We start from the raw sequence: 12,449 nt of genomic DNA, 5'->3' as shown, positions 1-12,449 counted from the left end.
CTGCCTCTTCAAAATCCTGCCTGTACTTCTGGTAGTTCTGGATCCACATACTGCTGGAGTCTAGCTTGTAGGATTTTAAGCATAACTTTACTAGCATGTGAAATGAGTGCAATGGTGCGATAGTTTGAACATTCTTTGGCACTGCCTTTCTTTGAAATTGGAATGTAAACTGAAGGAACAGGCTCAGGCTGAACCCCTCCAAGACCGAGTGGCTGTGGATACCGGCATCTTGCATTGTCCAACATGTTCCATCTCTTTTGATGGGGAGAGAGCTCTTGCCCCACTCAGAAGGGGCCCACAACTTGGGTGTCTTCCTGGATTCACGGCTTAACCTGGAAGATCATCTAACTGCCGTGACCAGAGGGGCCTTTGCACAGGTTCGCCTGGTGCGCCAGTTGTGCCCCTTTTTGGACTGAGATGCCCTATGCACGGTCACCCACACCCTTGTCACTTCTCGCCTGGATTACTGCAATGCTCTCTACATGGGGCTGCCCTTGAAGTGCACCCGGAGGCTTCAGCTGGTGCAAAATGCAGCCGCGCGTGTGCTTATGGGAGTATCTCGATACTCCCATGTTACACCTCTCCTGCGCGAGCTGCATTGGCTTCTGGTTGCCCTCCGGGTGCGATTCAAGGTGCTGGTAATTACCTTTAAAGCCCTACATGGCTTAGGCCTGGTGTATTTACGAGACCACCTGCTGCCAATGTCAACCTCCCATCGCCCAGTTCGCTTCCACAGTCAGCCTCCTCAGGGTTCCGTCGGCCAGGCAATGCCAGCTGGCGACCCCCAGGGGGAGAGCCTTCTCTGTGGGCGCGCCGACCCTCTGGAATGAACTGCCTCCAGAGCTGCGGACGGCCCCTGACCTTCGATCCTTCCACCGTGACCTGAAGACATGGTTGTTCCAACAAGCGGGCCTGGACTGACCATGGTTTTTAATTTGGTTTTTATTGTGTAAATTGTCCCGTATTTCTTATATTCATTGTTTAATTCTTTTTTAATTTTTGTATTTTATGTCTCTTAATTTTTATTGTTGTGAGCCGCCCTGAGTCCTTAGGGAGAAGGGCGGCATATAAATTTAATAAATCCTTAAATCCTTAATCCTTTTCCAATCCTGTGGCCACTGTTGAGTTTTCCAAATTTGCTGGCAAATTGAGTGTAGCACTTTTACTGCATCGTCTTTTAAGATTTTGAATAGCTCTACTGTCACCTCCACTAGCTTTATTGTTGCTCAGCTTTTCTAAGGCCCACTTCACTTCACATTCTAGGATGTCTGGCTTGAGGTCAGTGACCACCTCATCGTGGTTATCAGGGACGTTAAGCTCGTTCTTGTATAGTTCTTCTGTGTAATTTTGCCACCTCTTCTTAATCTCTTCTGCCTCTGTTAGGTCCCTGCCATTTTGGTCCTTTATCATGCCCATTTTTGCATGAAACTTTCCCTTCATCTCTGTTGTTAAGTGAATCTGACCTCCTCATTGACTTTGCTTGTCAGAAGGTCACAAAAGGTGATCACATGACCCCCTGAGACACAGCAGTTGTCATAAATATGAGCCAGTTGCCAAGCATCTGAATTTTGACCTCATGATCATGGAGATGCCGCAATAGTTATAAGTGTGAAAAATGGTCAAAAGTCACTTTTTTCAGTGCCGGTTACTAAATGAACTGTTATATGTTGACGACTACCTGTATTCTTCCAGAATAATTGGTAATCTGAGGGGCCTGCAATGCAAAACATATTCCAAACTGCCTTACAAAATACATGTTACAATATTGCATATGGAAACTGCAAGGGGGTGGTGGAATCATCTTTTCAATGATATAAGTAAATGGAACCTCTTTTAAGAGAATCAGATTTATTTTTTTCTGCTTACCTTCACAAAAATTGATACTAAAATATGGCACTCAGTCTTCATTATACCTATTAATGAATAGTTGCAGATGACTTTGAACAAGAATCACTTGTTATACTATGCTATGCATACTTAAAAATGCATTGGATTCTGGGCACGTTTCTACCCCAAGTAAAGGCAGGGCTTAGCTGGACCCGAAGTGTTTGAAGCAACAATGAAGCCTCCTTTTTCTCCTTTTTAGAGCATAATTTCTAAAGAGCCATGTTGACAGTTTGGACATGCAGTGTGGTTAAAAACGACATTCATCTGTGCCTTAAATAACTGTCACATGGATCCTCCTTCCTTATTTTAAACACGTTTATGAGCATTAATAGAGTTTGCAATAATTACTTCATTCACAGTGGCTTTTTCCTAACATATTTATAGATTTACCACAGTGCTGTTTTTCCCCCCACTTCTCCAATGGGTTCATTATAACATCTATTATAATCTCCTGCTAAATTACAGGATTTAACGAATGACCCATGGCAAGCATATCCTAAAGCTTAGCCATTGAGACTATCAAAACAAAAGCCATCAGCTCTTCCTGCCTGCCCAAATAACATCTTGCAAGGAAAAGACACTTCTCTTCTGTGGCCCATGCTAACATGTTGGGAGCAAGGATATTTTTCAATATGTTTTCCTATGCTAGTAGTCAGAGTTTTTCCAAAGATGCTAGGATTTTCACCCAATGCTTGTTTCTTGAACTCCAACAGAACTCTTTGTTGATACCCTTGTCTGAAGTGCCTTTGAAATGAATCCTATTTTTATCTACTAGATGGCATCATGCAGTAAGCAGCTGATTTCATTTCTCACAATGTAATCTTCCTGCACGGCATTAAGGGAGTGCTGTTTAGAAGACTACTGCTGGCCACTACTTTGATCAGATAGTCCTGAAAATGGATCTGCTCCTGAAGATCCACAGCTATTAGTTTGAAGATCAGTAATGGAGCGGGGAGAGAGGGGAGGGAAGAGCAGCTTCTTCACCTATTAAATTGTTTTATTTGAAATGGAAAGTGTCTAGAACAATGTTGCTCAACCTTGGCAATTTTACTGTGTGTGGCTTTCACCTCCCAGCATCAGATTTGGCTGGAGTAATTCTGGGAGTTGGCTGGAATGTTTTACACATCTTAAAGTTGCTAAGGTTGTGAAATACTGATCTAGAATATGTCCGTGTCCCAGAATGCTTTGCAGTACACAGAGATTTCTACCCAGACATGTTGGGTCACCTCAGCAAATTTCCCAGGCAGAGGCATTTGTAAACCATGTTGGCTTGCTAAGAATCCCTAAATGTTTGAATTCTGTTTTTAATATGGTATTGAAGTCCCTACTTTGGGGCTCATGTAAAAGTAAAACCAGCCTAGCATTCCTACTTGAGAGAACAGGTCCTTCGTGCAGAAATGTTCTGGACCACAGAACTAACAGTCATACTGAGAAGGCAAAAAAGAAGATCTGCAGCTGAAACATACAAGTGAAATATTGGAGAGAGCCAGGGTTATGTACAGGCATTCCTTCTTGGGGCTGAGTACTGCGTATAGTAGAAAAGACAAAAAGGATAGGAATATGCCAAGCAGTTTCACTACTGCTGATGAAGACTTCGGCCATGTTTATAAAAGTAAGACATGCGCTCTGATTTTAAATAGAGATCCAATGGTTCAAATAGGAAAGAACAGCTAATAAATGACATTAAAATAAAACAACTCACGTTTGGTGTTGTTTTACTTATGTTTACAGAAAGGTCTTAAAAGATATTAAGAAAGTATCCCAGATTGTTAGTGGAGGTTTGAGAAGGCAACCTGGAAATCAGACATGTTGGGCACTGCAGCTGCCACAAGCTCCCATTGGCCATACTGACTGGGCTTTGACTGGGCCAAACATCTGGGATGTATGAAGTTGCCTACATTTAGGATAGCCATTTCATGTTGGAATTATAAGTTAAATGGGTATCAAATTCTCAGCTTCTGTTAACCCAGGATAGCGTACAGCATGTCTGAATATAACTTATAATACTGTAGTAATTTTTTAAAAGTTAGTATGTGCAGTACAAGCAAACTAATACAAATTATCCTGTATAAATCAATGTCAACAATATAACAATACTGTATAACCTGAAGTCCAAGGCAACTGCAACACCTTATTCTATGGATCTTCAAGAATGTAGTTCTGGATGTTCTTGTGTTTATGGATGATAAAGAGCATATATAACATAGCAAAAGCAACCCCTTTCTTTCTTGCTCTTCTAACAACACAAAAAACAAACAACAGAGTGCAGAAACGATAAGCATATCTTGCAATACCAATAAGGAATCTCCAGTGTATAATAGTATTGAAGTGAAAATCACAGTGAAGTTACGCTGCAAAAAATAAATTAAAATTCAGACACTAAATGCCTATCTGAAAAGTGATGTCCAATAATTTAAACTAAAAGCAACTTAGCTGGAAGTCTCATAATTACATTTGTATAGTTGCCACCCAAGTGTCACTTTAGAGATTTCCATACCTTAGAGAAACAGGCTGCTTTAAGATAGACAGCTCCTACCACTAGTAATTAAAATATTTTCCTCACCAATCGATTAACTATGGAAATGAAAGGGCAGGGCCATTTCCCAATCGAAATCTCATCTTGGTTTTTAGGACTTCCTGCGCAAGGTGAACGACTTATTTAAAGGCCATCTTAAAGATATGTCATTAATCAGAAGATTAAGAAGCCATAATGTGCATTGTTTTCCTGGCCAATGTTCAGTTAGTAAACCCTTGAACTGTACAGAAAGATATACTATCTGTGGGAATCATCTGGTTTGGCCATATTTGTACACAACCTCTTTTCTTTAAGATTTGTCTTCTGACTCTTGAGTGTCTTACCACTTCCTCCATCCAAAGCTGCTCAGTGAGTCGACCAAATTAAGTGAAACAACTTTAACTGAACTAGTCTCTTGATATTCAGTAGACAAGTTTTTGCTTTCGGTCTTTGCAAACTGCTGTGTTTTTAACTGCCACAAAAAGTAGCTGCACACTGAGGTAACTGGTCAAATTGATTGAATGAACCTGGTAAGGATTTTGTCTCCTAATCTTTTATTCCAAACATTCAGAACCATGCCTTGAATGCTGCTCCCAAAAGAAATGAATCATTTAATATGATGGAAAATATTATTAAGTACACAGGCAGTATCATATTAATAGTTGAGTCTTTCCTGGCTTGAAAAAGTCGCACTTCTTTAATAGCACAGATGTTTTTACGAAGACTTCCAGAGGGAAATGCCATAAGATGGTTCATACAGAATCAGCCCAACTCATTTCCGCTTGTTAAGCAGTTGCTTCTCATGGTCCAAAAGTGGCATTCCAAGATCCTCTGCAGATGATGTGGGAGTCTTAATATGCAAGGGAGACCAGGTTGAAGAAAGGTGCCTTAGGAGCCTTTAAAAATCAAAGGACACTATGACAAACAAGCTGCACAGCTATATGCATTATAAATTCAGGGTAATAGTATTTACCCACTCCTGTAATGTTATAGTTCTGCAAGATCACTGTTACCTTTGGGCCTTTGAAAATATCTTCAAAGTAACTTTTGCCCTCCAGTCATCTTTTTTTTAATGAAGCAAAAGACAAGAGGAACAAGAGGCAAGTGTGAGTAAGCAGAGGCTAAAGGAAGGACAAAGATTGCAGAAGGAAAGGTTGACATCTACTCTTTTATGACACATCTTGTAAGTTCCTTAGTTTTATGCAAGTTTCACAGTACAATCTAAAGGGACAAGGAAAGGCCATGGGTAGACATACATCATGTTAATATACAATGCTGTCTTACACTGAGCCTGAGATATATGATAGTACTGAGCCCGTCTAGTTCTGAATAACACAGTATTTATTTATTACTTATTTATTTTGGGGACTTATATGCCGCCCTATCTCCCGAAGGACTCAGGGCGGCTAACAACAATAAAAATACAATAATACAAAAGTTTAAAAAAAGAATTAAAGTAGCAGCCCCAATAATAAGTTAAAAACATTTTAAAAGTCCCTGTCAGTCCAGGTCAGCCTGATGGAAAAGAAATGTTTTAAGGCCACGGCGAAAGGACCGGAGCTCAAGGGGAAGTTGGTTCCACAGGGCTGGCGCTCCCACAGAGAAGGCCCTCCTCCTGGGGGTCGCCAGCCGACATTGTCTAGCCGACGGCACCCTGAGGCCCTCGCTGTGTGAGCGCACTGGGTGATGGGAAGCTGTTCCTGGCAGCAGACGGTCCTGCAAATATCCTGGGCCTAGGCCAGGGGTCGGCAACCTCGGCTCTTTTATGACTCGTGGACTTCAACTCCCAGAATTCCTGAGCCAGCTATGCTGGCTCAGGAATTCTGGGAGTTGAAGTCCACGAGTCATAAAAGAGCCGAGGTTGCCGACCCCTGGCCTAGGCCATGTAGGGCTTTAAAGGTAAGTACCAACACCTTTAATCTCACCCGGAGGGCAACCGGTAACCAATGCAGCTCACACAGGAGGGGTGTAATATGGGAGTATCGGGATGCTCACTACCCGCGCGGCCGCATTCTGCACCAGCTGGAGCCTCCGGGTGGTCTTCAAGGGCAGCCCCATGTAGTTGCTCTGCATTTCTATGCTGCTTTCCCACACATAACTGTCATCTCTGGAAATGTTATTCATTTGTTTCGTTATTGATCCTGATCCCCTCTTGTAGATTGATCTTTAGTTTAAGGATAATTTAAATTCTTGACTGCTACTCTAATTTTACCTATTCTGTTCTTTGTTTTTAATTATCATAATTGTATGCTTTTAATATTCAAAACCACTCTGGGGCCTCTGTTGAAATCTAAAAGATGAAGTAACATAATATATATACTAAATCATCTGTTGAACCACAAGAAACCTAAAACCGAAGAACTCTAGCATCCTATTTTCTCCATTGGTCAACTAGATGCCTACATTAACTCTCCTATATGGATAGAATGGCTTCTTGCTAGAGAAAAAGATAAAACATCTGTAACGTTTGAAGATGCTAATTTTTTCCAATAGATGCCAATGTCGGAAAAGCAAATGCCCGTATGCAAGTTCAATCCATGGTCTGGCTAGTAATGGGCAACACTTCAAGGCCTCCTCAGCTGTCACTTTTTTACTCTCAGTGATACACAGTCCTTAAAAACAGAAGGCATTTTCCAATGAAGTAAGGGATAAAGCTAACCTACCCATTTAGGTTTCCCAACAACAGGAATGCAGAGGCATGATGCTTTTGATCCAGAAGTAAAATAGAAGAACACCTTTATGGCTATTAGCCATTGTTGGTTTTCTCAATTTTTGCATATTCCCTTTGAAATCTCTCTTAGGAGCTGTGTCACTGCATCCCTATGGCACTAAAACCTTGGACTGTGTGGAAATAGACATCGTTAATACCAGCATTTCCCACCCACTGACCATGGTGATTGGGAGTTCCAGGAGTTATAATCAAATATATCTTAATGGCACCAAGTGGGGGAATGTTGTTCAAGCCAGGATACTTGTCCTACTGTTGTTTCTTTTAATAATCCACCTTTTTTTCAAATGGAGACTCCTTAAAAGATACAACGCCTAATGCCTCTTCAGTGTGCTCTCCTCCCCAGAATATAGGCAAGGGAAGCTCTACTACTAGGAGGCATCCTGGCCTTTAGGGAGATGGCTCAGAACAATTTGTCCAAAGTGTCTTCTGATAAATGGGTATTTTGTGCTTAGACCTGCCCACAATAACATCTATTCTACCCAATCCAGATGTGCTACTATCCCAAAAAGACTGCTGATCCCTGATTTCAGTCATGTTGACCGCGAACGATAATGACACCACCACCACAACTATACGTACACACATATTAACATTAAGCAATTGATACTGACGTGCACCTCCCACAATCTAGGGCAGAAGCTCATTCATGAATAGACATTAAGTGTCAGGGTCTCAGGAGCAGAGTTTTTCCACAGCATTCGGAGTCTGTAACTAGAAATGTTGGGGGCTGAAGCCACACTGTCAGTAGATTACTGTAAAAGACAATTGCATCAGGGATTATTAAACATTAGCTTTCTAAGAAGTATGTCAATGGGAGAAAAGTGCACTTGTGCATTGCTAGCAGCACTGGTGGAACTCTCTGAAAACAAACAGATAAAGACAGAACCATGGCTTAGACCAGGGGTAGGCAACCTCAGCTCTTTTATGACTCATGGACTTCAATTCTGGGAATTGAGGTTGCCTACCCCTGGCTTAGACACCGAGCCCTACAGGGACTTCCCCTGTCAATGGCCTAACTCAGGAGATTCTAAGAAAAGGTGTCTTGCTTGACCATCACCTGACAGGACTTTGTCCAAGAGAGAAATTTTGCGTTGCATCACTCTGCTACTAATCCTGTTTCTCCTTCCTCTCTGCTGTAGCATGTCCAGCACCTTAAAGTGAGTTCAGCAGCCACCAATTCTGTAGAAATGTGAGCCCCTCTTTCTCCAGAAATTGAAGATTTTGTAATCAAAAGAGGTTCCTCTCTCCAGTAGAAATGGTATGATCTCAGAGGGAACTTCAGTCACTCTGTCACATGTACAGCTAAGGCAACTTTATTAGTCGTAAAGCTTTACAAGAAATTGTAAGCAAAAATGAGACTGATGAGCAGGGAGAGTGATGAACAAGCTCTGTGTCATTGCTTAGGCAATTACAAGCTCCTATTACCAGAAGTAAAAATTCTGTTTTCAAACTCTATGCAACAATGAGAGTGTCTCTTACTTATTAATGCCTGCATTCATGTTACAAATAGCAAATGTAAAATAACAAGGCTAACCAACATGCTCTGCATTTTATCAGGGCTATTTATATATAAACTTCATTTCCCCAGAAATAAAAAACACAGTGATTACCTTCAGGCTTTCTCAGATTGCTGAAGACAAAACTCTTTTAATTTAATGAAGTTTCACTGCCAGACCAGAGAAACAGAACCAAACAGTGGCTGCAGCAACAAAGGTCCTCAGATAGAAGTAAGAAGAGATTCACCCTTTCCCTCCTGTTTTCCAGTAAAAGCTGTTATTGCTCAGTATCAGGGAACAAGTTTTGCCATGTGGGGTATTTGTGTGTGTGCGTGTGTATGTACCCTTGAGTTCATTTTTGACTCCTGGTAAATGTCTTGACCAATCCATGCAGTTTTCTTGGCAAGGTTTTTTGGAAATGGTTTGCCCTTGTCTCCTTTCTAGGGCTGAGAGAGAATGACTGGCTAAAGGTCACCCAGCCGGCTTGGTGCCTTTGAAGAAGTGGAATGGCTGCAAAAATAAATGCAGAGAAGATCATCCCTCTCTTCTTTAAAGAAAGGCAATCAAGATACCCTGTTGGTAGTGAATCTAAGGAACAATTGTTACAGGAACATCATTCTGGCTCCATTGTCTACTAGACTGCATGTCATTCAGACCTTTTAATCTATCCTGCCTAGCAAAGATTCATGTGTAGAATGCCCTATGACCAATCCATGCCAAAGCTTTATAAACTCAACAATCCTCTAGCCGCGTGTAGCCAAGAATGGAAGCCACTTGATCCAATGAGATCTCAGTGTTCTTTGCTTTTAAAAGACATTTTGAGAATCCTCCCTTTTCAGGATTCACAGGATCAACAATTGTTTTGTATGTCAGACAAATCACAACTTATGCAAAAGCTGTGATTTGTCTGTCAAATATCCCATGAATCCTGGAAAAGGAGGATTCTCAGCATGTCTTCTAAAAGCATATAAACATCACATATCATTGGATGATCCCATTTCATTTCTGCTACAAATTGACAGGATTTTCATGTCATCTATTTCCTATGCTATAAACTGAATGCCTTCAGACTGAACTAGTCATAAACAATAAAGTTTGTTGGACTATAAGAAGACCAGGGAATGTTTTGAGTTAATATCATCTGAATAGTGAGATTCCAGGTCTTTATTTTCATGAAGTCAGAATAAATAGGATCATTTTCTGGGTCAGGAAGATTGTTTATGAATGATCAGATGACTGGATGTAATGGGCAGCTTCAAGGATTCTGGGCCTCCTTGTGGTAGTGATTTTTTATTTGAACTTGGATTAAATATCTTTTCCAACAAAGAAAGTTATTCAACCAAAAATTGCCGTGCAAATGCCTCTGCACGAGAATCATATGGTACCTGGTGGGAATATACATCTTCTTTGCTTCCTCTGTGTCCTATTAGCATATATGTGTATAAATCAAATACTGGGGGGGAAAAATCACGTCCTCAAAATTTCTAAAGGAAGCAAACTCCATATACCACTGACTCTAGAATTTTCTACCAGATGGATGAAAGAGGATATATAACAATATGATCATGGAATGGTGCTTGGTCATGGGTTCATTTGGCCTAAAGTTTATCCATTTAGCATTTCTAATCTCACAAATTCTTGGAAGGGTGTTTTAGGTTTACACGGTGATTGTTGCTTAGTCTTGCCCATCTTATAGGGCTGACAGTATGGTTCTGCTGATGAATTGTAAAATGCAGATTGGCAACAGTATATCTCAGCACTTTATAGACAGGGATGATTTTCCTTGCATAAGGCTCTTAATCCGCTACATACTGAGAAATAAATCCCACAAGACCTCCTGGGATCAGATGCAGGCTGCTTCTAATATTCCTATAAAGTTATTTATTTTTTTATTTTATTTTATTTCCATTTTATATCCCGCCCTTCTCCGAAGACTCAGGGTGGCTTACAAGCTTAGCAGTAGCCTTCATTCTATGTATATGCCTGCTTATTAGGGCTTTCACACACACCCCAAGCGGCATTATTACAAAGTCAGCTTAATTGCCCCCAACAATCTGGGTCCTCATTTTACCTACCTCGGAAGGATGGAAGGCTGAGTCAACCTTGAGCCTGGTGGGACGCAAACCTGCACTAATTGCAGGCAGCTGGTGTTACAGTTATGCTCCAAATAGCATAATTTCTTGAAAGCTGAGGCTGGAAGAATGCTCGATTCTGTATCTGAGATGTTAAAACATCTTATCTCTTATCAACACACTCTATTAGTTTCTTCCAGGAGGATGAGTTGTATCGATTACTTCACATCACACTTGTGACTTGGCAGCAGTATTAGATACCAGCCCATAAAACATCATCTCCTCATGAATCTTTCATTACCAGTGTGGTCTGACAAGCCAGCAGTAATCATTCCATCCTTACTCTTGTGGATGATGCCACTGCAGAGGCTTGTCCTATTGGACTAGAGTGCTCCATCTGCTTACAATATAGATCTTGAGAGCCTTATCAAATTTCCCCCAGGTACAGAGGCTTACAAAACAGTCATGTGCTACTTGTTTGGTGAGGACATTGCAGAAATAAACTGAAATCATTTCCAATTAAACAGATGACTTGCAGTACCAAGATGAAATACTGTCATCCTTGCTTAGAGCATATTAACTCTTTTACGGAAAGGCTGGGCTTGCATAAATAAGGTGGTTCTTAAAATTACACTTTCCAGTTAATTATTCTGCATAATGAAGTAAAGAAACCTGGATAGCTGTATTGAAATTCAGCTGTATTGCTTTCTGATACATGCTTTTCAAGCAGAATCATTTTATAGACAGATGGATGGGCCTGCAGCTATTACTGAATTTTGAGCATTATTGCTCAGTGTTGATGATGTGGCTCCTGGGAATTGTAGTTCACAATGTTGGGAGATTACTGGTTCTCCATCCTTGATTAAAAACTGAATTTGAAGTGCAACAGCTTTCTACTGCTTGGTCTTGATGAGTATATTGAGAAGGAAAGGGAAAGATAATCATAATTTTCTGAGCTCAGGGTTCAAAGAACTGTCAGAGAACTAGTCAGATGCATTAATATCTCTTCAGCAGCATCAACTTGATGATAGAAAATAGCTGATGAAGATTGTACCTGCATGGTATTATTTTTCCAACGTGTGTGAACCAAGATGTGTAGGACCAAGTTAGGTAAGAATAAGGAAATTTGTCTTATATTGCAGTAAAATTATTTCCTTATCCCTTTTTTATCATTTCTCCACTAAAACTTATGGCATCTTCTGGAATCACCCAACCATTGTGTTTAAATAACAATAAAAAAGACAGGCCTTATATCACCAGAATAATGGCTGGGTAAAGCTATGAAGACACTATAATTCTCTAAGGTGAAAAAAGGCTTTGTTTGGCAGTTGCTGCCTAGAATTTCTGGCAGTATTGCTTCCTATCCCTTGCTAATAGATCTTTTAACTTGAGATTCAAGAAAATGTCCTAAATGGCATGGGTCCGGGTTACTTACGGGAGCACCTGCTGCCGGCATCAACTTCCCTTCGTCCAGTGCGCTCCCACAGAGAGGGCCTCCTTAGGGTGCCGTCGGTCAAAGAGTGTAGACTGGTGGCCCCCAGGGGGAGGGCGTTCTCTGTGGGCACGCCAGACCTTTGGAACCGTCTACTGGTTGAGCTCCGGATGGCTCCCGACCTTTGCTCCTTCCGACGGGACCTAAAAACACATTTATTTGAACAAGCCGGCCTGGTCTGATGGGTTTAGGGGTATTTTATAGTTTTGTATTAATTTATTGAATAGGGCTGTAGTATTTAATATTTTTAATTTTT

Source organism: Vipera ursinii (genome assembly GCF_947247035.1).
Source record: "Vipera ursinii genome assembly, chromosome: 1".
Classification (NCBI taxonomy): domain Eukaryota; kingdom Metazoa; phylum Chordata; class Lepidosauria; order Squamata; family Viperidae; genus Vipera; species Vipera ursinii.
Note: the sequence above shows the minus strand (reverse complement) of the source record.